Genomic DNA, 6,000 nt, shown 5'->3' with positions numbered 1-6,000 from the left:
CAGGAAGAGCCACAAAAACCACTCCCTCTAGGGGCATTGGTACTAGAGAATTCTACTGAAGATGGCTTATTATAAAGGGCCAAGTATCATATAGTTCAATGTGGTATTTTACAACCAATTTTAGACACAATCTAACTCTTTAAAACCCTACAGAGCATCTAACTTCATGAGCCTAAGACTATGTTATAAAAACTAACGGCCTTGACAATATGTAATCACAAAGACTTGGACTGTCACTGAAATTTCAGCTACTGAGAAAATGGGTGTCATGCCCTAAGTCTCCCTTAAAATGACACCATGGCCATTAGGCCATGGAACAAACCACAGCCGCTCAACCTTTAATCTAAGCTGAAGAGAGAAGCACTGGGTTCTGGCTTGGACAGAAGTGCCTTGGTGTCAAGCATTGAGAGCCCATCACTTTTCCTGGGAATGCCAGACAGGAGTCAAGGAGGGTGAAATCCAAAGGACCTCCCTGGGAAAGATTTCTACCAGTCAGAAAATGCTGTCAGTCTGCAGAGGCTCAGGGAAGAGACGGCAGAAATATGTGAAGCAACAGAACATAGACTGGGGACTCTTTCTGAGCTCAAGGTTTCTAATTAAAGGATGGGAGGCAGTTCTTGGAACAGTCCCCCAGATAAAAAGGGAAGCTGCTTGCTTTTACAGAATGTTCTTAATTTGGGCTTAGGCAAGGAGAGACATGTTTAAGTTGCCAAAATTATTCTAAGTCAGGAAAGGATTCACCATTTTCTCCTTTTTTTTTTTCTTAAGCATGGTATGAGTAGAGGGGACAAATGTGAAATAAATTACACAGGAATTTGGATTTTAACCCAGTCACATTGATACAGCTGAGTCAGCCATTTATTGACTAACACGAATAACATTTGGTATTTCTGCTGTGCAATCCACTACTTTTAATCATAATCTACATTTTAGCACAACACTTACCTTCCTATTCATAATCTTTAAGAATTTTCTAATTATAAGAGAGAAGCCTAATAATAGTAAAAATCTTCTAATAAGAAAAACTATCTGTATTATCTTATTATTTCTTTGCAGAATACTATTCTGGAAAACTACAATGCAGAATATGAAAATGCACTAATTTGATTTGTCAGAGAAATGTTCTTTCTCTTAAGATCCAAAATAAATCAGCAAATGCTTTCGAAGTTGACATTTAATCCATGAATTCAAATCATTTCCAAGATTTATGATCCATTAGAAAGACAGTTTCAATTTCCCTTGCCCTTGTGAGAGTCTAATGTATAGCTGGCAGAAAATGCATCTACACTACACACCCTCCATGACAACAATATCATTTATTGATAAGGCTTTCCAAGTTTAAAAAAATGATGTTGCTAGTTATGTTCATTTTGATTTGTTTATATGTAAGTAGATAAATGCTTCACTGTGGAAAAGTTTCCTAAAATGTAGCAAAGGAACAGATATCTGTGTAATGAAGATTGCCTGCTAAAGATTAGAGGAAATCCCCCACAATAATTACATTGATCACAATAGTAAGGATATCTAGAGATAGAGGAGATGACCATAAATAGATATAAACTCAGACACAGATAAAGACAAAAAACATAGAGATAAATAGAATAAAGAATCAAGCCACTCAAACTCACAAAAGGATGTAATCAACCCAGTTTTAATTTCCCTTTTCTTCCCCTTCTTCTACCGTTCACCCCTTGTTCTAACCAGGATGATTCTGCCTGTCAAAAATGCCAGCAAAATGTATTGGACTCTCAAGGGTAGTTCTCAAAGCACATTCACCCAGCCTTAGGATTCAGAGTCAATATCAATGGATATCCTACCCAGGAGGGCTGACGCTACTCTTCTCCAGCAGTTCAGGTTTCCAACATTTAACTACTAAATAGCGCCTACATTGATTACTGGACTAGAAGAGCAGCTATAGGAGTGCACCGGATAGTCCTGCCTTTGAGGAGCTTAATATCCTTCGATTATAAATAAGTAGGTTTTACGTTAGTGGGTAAGGTAATGTGCCTGTGGTTAATTAGAGGAAAAGAAATGTTCTCCTTAGGAACGATTTGACTCTGGCCTCATTAGGAGTTATAGAACTTGCTCAGTTCTCTACAGAGAAATTATACAGTGCTAGAATGTCAATTTCTTCACTATACGTATGATAAAAAGGAATTCCAAGAAGGAAAGTTATTTCTCCAAGGTCATAACCTAACTGCCAGAGCTAAGTCTGTCCCAACCTGTGTACTAATTAGCAAAACAAAAAGTAAAAACTTATGCTCACTAACTCTGTCTAACGCCACCCAAAGGTGCCATCCAACAACTGTATTAGTTATATGTTGTTACATAACAGACTATGCCAAACTTAGCACTTTAGAACAACTCATCTTCATAATGTACGGTTTCTGGCTGTCAATAATCTAGGAAAGGCTTAGTTGGGTGATTTCAGCTCAGAGTCTCTCAGGTTCCAACTGCATCTTGTAAGGCTTGACTGGGTCTGGAGAATCCTAGCTCGTTCGTGTGGCTGTTAAGATGATGCACTGGTTCCTCATGGGGTTCTCTCTGGGGCTTTTACCACAGCAAGCGGCGATCAGGGGGGGAGAGTGAAAAATCACCAGAGAGAAACTGTATTTTTTATAACTTAGTCGTAGAAGAGACATGCTGTCATTTCTACCATATGCTATTGATCTAAGAGACCAACCCAGGTACAATGTGGAGGAGACTACGAGAGGGTGTGGATACCAGGCAGAAATCAACTGGAGGTCATCTTGAAAACTGGCTACCACAACAAACATCTCAAAACCCTGGGGTCTTGCTCATACATGAGAAGATGCTTTGCTCTCAGGGAATCTTCTCTTATCCACAGATGACCCAGAACTCTTCCTGAACAATATGTTCACACACTTCCCTAGATCCAACCTGACTGTCTTATAATTGAATAAGAACAATAGCAATTCTGGATGCTTCACTCATATGTTTATGCAAAAAAAAAACTACCTTTTTTTGAATAGCTACCATATGTCAGAAATTGTCCTGGAAGCTGAGAATACAATTGTAAAGAAGGTATAATTTCTGTCCTAAACTTATTTGACAATAAAGATCTCTTAGTTTATAAGGGGAGAAGACTGAAAGGGGAGGAAGAGGAGAAAGAAAATTAAGGAACTGGTGAGGAAGAGGAAGAAGGATGTGAGGAAGACAGGGAGAGGAATGGAGATAGAAACCAACACTGGTGGCAAATAGGGGCAATCGTGGGGGTGTTTGCTTGTGATGTCCTGCATTAAAGTTCATATGTCGAAGTTTCAGAAGAAAAAAAGGAAGATGTTTGCTTACCACATATAGCCATTATGTTCGATGTCTAACTGCACTGGCCAGATTTTTCCTGAATGTGTGCTTTTTCTTAATATGCAAGGAACTCATACCTCAAATCAGAGGTTCTCAAATCTCTGAGTAAAGAAACTGATGAAAGCATTGTTGGGAACAACTTAAGTGCCCATCAGTAAATGAGTGGATCAAAAAACTATGGTGCACTTACTCAATGGAATACTACACAGCAGAAAGAAAGGAGCTCCTACCCTTTGAGACATCATGGATGGAACTTGAGAGTATTAGGCTAAGTGCAATAAGCCAGGCAGTGAAAGACAAATACCATATGATCTCACCTGTAAGTGGCAACTAATCAACAAAACTAACAAGTGAGCAAAAAGAACCAGAAACATGGAAATAAAGAACAAACTGGCAGTGACCAGAAAGGTGGGGGAGAGGAGGATAATGGGGAAAAGAAGGTGAAGGGTGAAGTTAAGGAACATGTCAAAGACCAATGGACAAAGACAAGGCAGGAGGGTTAAATATGGGAGGTAGGGGGTGGGGGGAGCATGGGAGAGTGGTAGGGAAAAATGGGGACAGCCGTAATTGAACAATAAAAAAAAGAAAGCACTGAACCCTTTCCTTTTCCGAAGGAAACTGAGGATGCATGCACACACATATACACATGTTCGTGGAGTCCACGGGCCTAAAGTTAAGGACACTTGATCTTAACATTATTATAAAGTAACATTGTTAATAATTTTCCATGTTAGCTGTCTTTGTCAATATTCAGGACAGGCTCTAGAACAAGCCTTGCTAGATCCTCAGAAAATGACGATGCTTCACCAGGAATAGGCTGAATATTAAAGTACATGTTTGCTCTTAAGGATATTTTGCTAAGCTGACAGTTTCCAGCCTGAATGCAAAAATCTTGGCAAGGCACAAGGTAAAGGGCATCATGTCAAAAGACAAGCTCAGGTCAAAGTTAATCAATCTAGATGTAAGAGCCATTTAGTCTAATTCTTTCATTTTACAGACGGGAAAACTAAAGACCCAGTGGCTGACCAGGGCATGCTGGCTGCTAATGCAATACAGCCAAGCATTCAGAATTTATGTAACCTCGGTCCAGATGGCAGGAGGCTTATCCACAGTGATCAGGATCACACTTGGTAAATTGATGTTAAACTCTCCATTCCAGAAGGAGAATACTAAATGAAGCTGGATTACCTACAGACACCTCAGTCCAGCAGGCTGTGGGGTGGATCTTGGATCAACCAAAGTAGGAGAAGTAAAACTAGGCAGACAGCCTTTGGGGTGTGTCCTACTAGACATTTCTATGAATCTTCATTTAATAGTCTGAGTTTCCTCCCCTCCAGCAGACATCTTGACACATTTATTCTGCACTGCAGTGATTTCATACCTGGAGGCAAAAGGAAGCTTGAGTTTGAATGCCAAATTCTCCCTTGGAAATATAATTGAAAGTCTCCAATGTACATGCAATCCTGGTATGCTGCCATTTAAGCCTGGCATTTATGCCTGGAAAACGTAGCAAACGCTATCAAAAGCAGGTGAGTGAACGGCTGCTATTGCTATCCCACTGCTGGTAAGTTAGAATGGACTTAAAGAGGCACTGTGTCAAAGCTTCGCCAGACCTGCAGTGCCTGGTTACATAAAATCATCCCTCAGAACACAAACTGCTGTTTGAGCAGTTATAAACCGATGCTAAAGGGAGCTGTGGTTTAAGATCAGATTACTTTTCAAAAGCTTTGAATGAAATCTTGTACAGCTAAACTACATGTAGAATGCTTAGGGTTCCACAAGAACTTTGTGGTCATGGGTATGGAGCCCTTACCTTACCTTTTTCCCATTCCTCCATAATTTTTCATGGATTAAAAAAAGAAAGAGACCGTAAGATTGCAAAATTCATTCACCAGCTTTTATGCCCAGTCACAAATTTTTGAAAAACTATTCATTTTCAAATTGTTCCCAGGTATATGCAGATTCTCCAAATAAACACCAAACATCACTTTCCCTTTTGGTTGCATTCTCCCTTCCACCTTGATCTGGGCTGCTATTCAGTTTTCTGGAATTTCCCAAGGAGCCTTTTTTGCAAGTCAGAGACTGTGCTGTGTGAGAGGTATGACTGCACTGGGCAGGCCTGTTGAGAGCAGTGCTCATTGCAACTTTGTTTTGTTCTTTGAGCTTAAAAAAATGCCACATGCCATTTAGATTTTTTAAAATTTTATTTAGTTATTTTTCAAGTACAGTTTTCTGTCTATTTCTCCCATCCCAGCCCACCCCGCCCTGTGCTCCCCCCCTCCCATTTCCACCCCCCCCAGTTATTGTCCCTGTGTCCTTCATACTTGTTCCTCCAAATCCCTCCCCTTTTTTCCCCCTTAAATAAATGTGACAATTTGCCATATTTATGCTAATATGCAAAAAGGGATATTTCTATAAATGTGATAGTTTAGGAAACCCCCAAAATGTTACTAGACATAGTCAAAAACTAATGAGATGGGTAAGAGACAAAGTTGATTCACCAAAATACAAAGTGAATGTCGCTGTGCATGTAACGCTCTATTTTATGAATCTACGATAATTGACTTCTCCAGCCCCTTCTAGTTTGGGGCAACCGTGAATAATCTTGCTATAAACATTCTTTACAAGAGTCCTAATTCACTTGTGTCGTGGAGTCCATACCATATAGATAAGAAT

This window comes from Artibeus jamaicensis, unplaced genomic scaffold, assembly GCF_021234435.1.
Source record: "Artibeus jamaicensis isolate MK-2021 breed Jamaican fruit bat unplaced genomic scaffold, CSHL_Jam_final contig_519, whole genome shotgun sequence".
NCBI lineage: Eukaryota > Metazoa > Chordata > Mammalia > Chiroptera > Phyllostomidae > Artibeus > Artibeus jamaicensis.
This window is presented reverse-complemented; position numbering follows the sequence as displayed.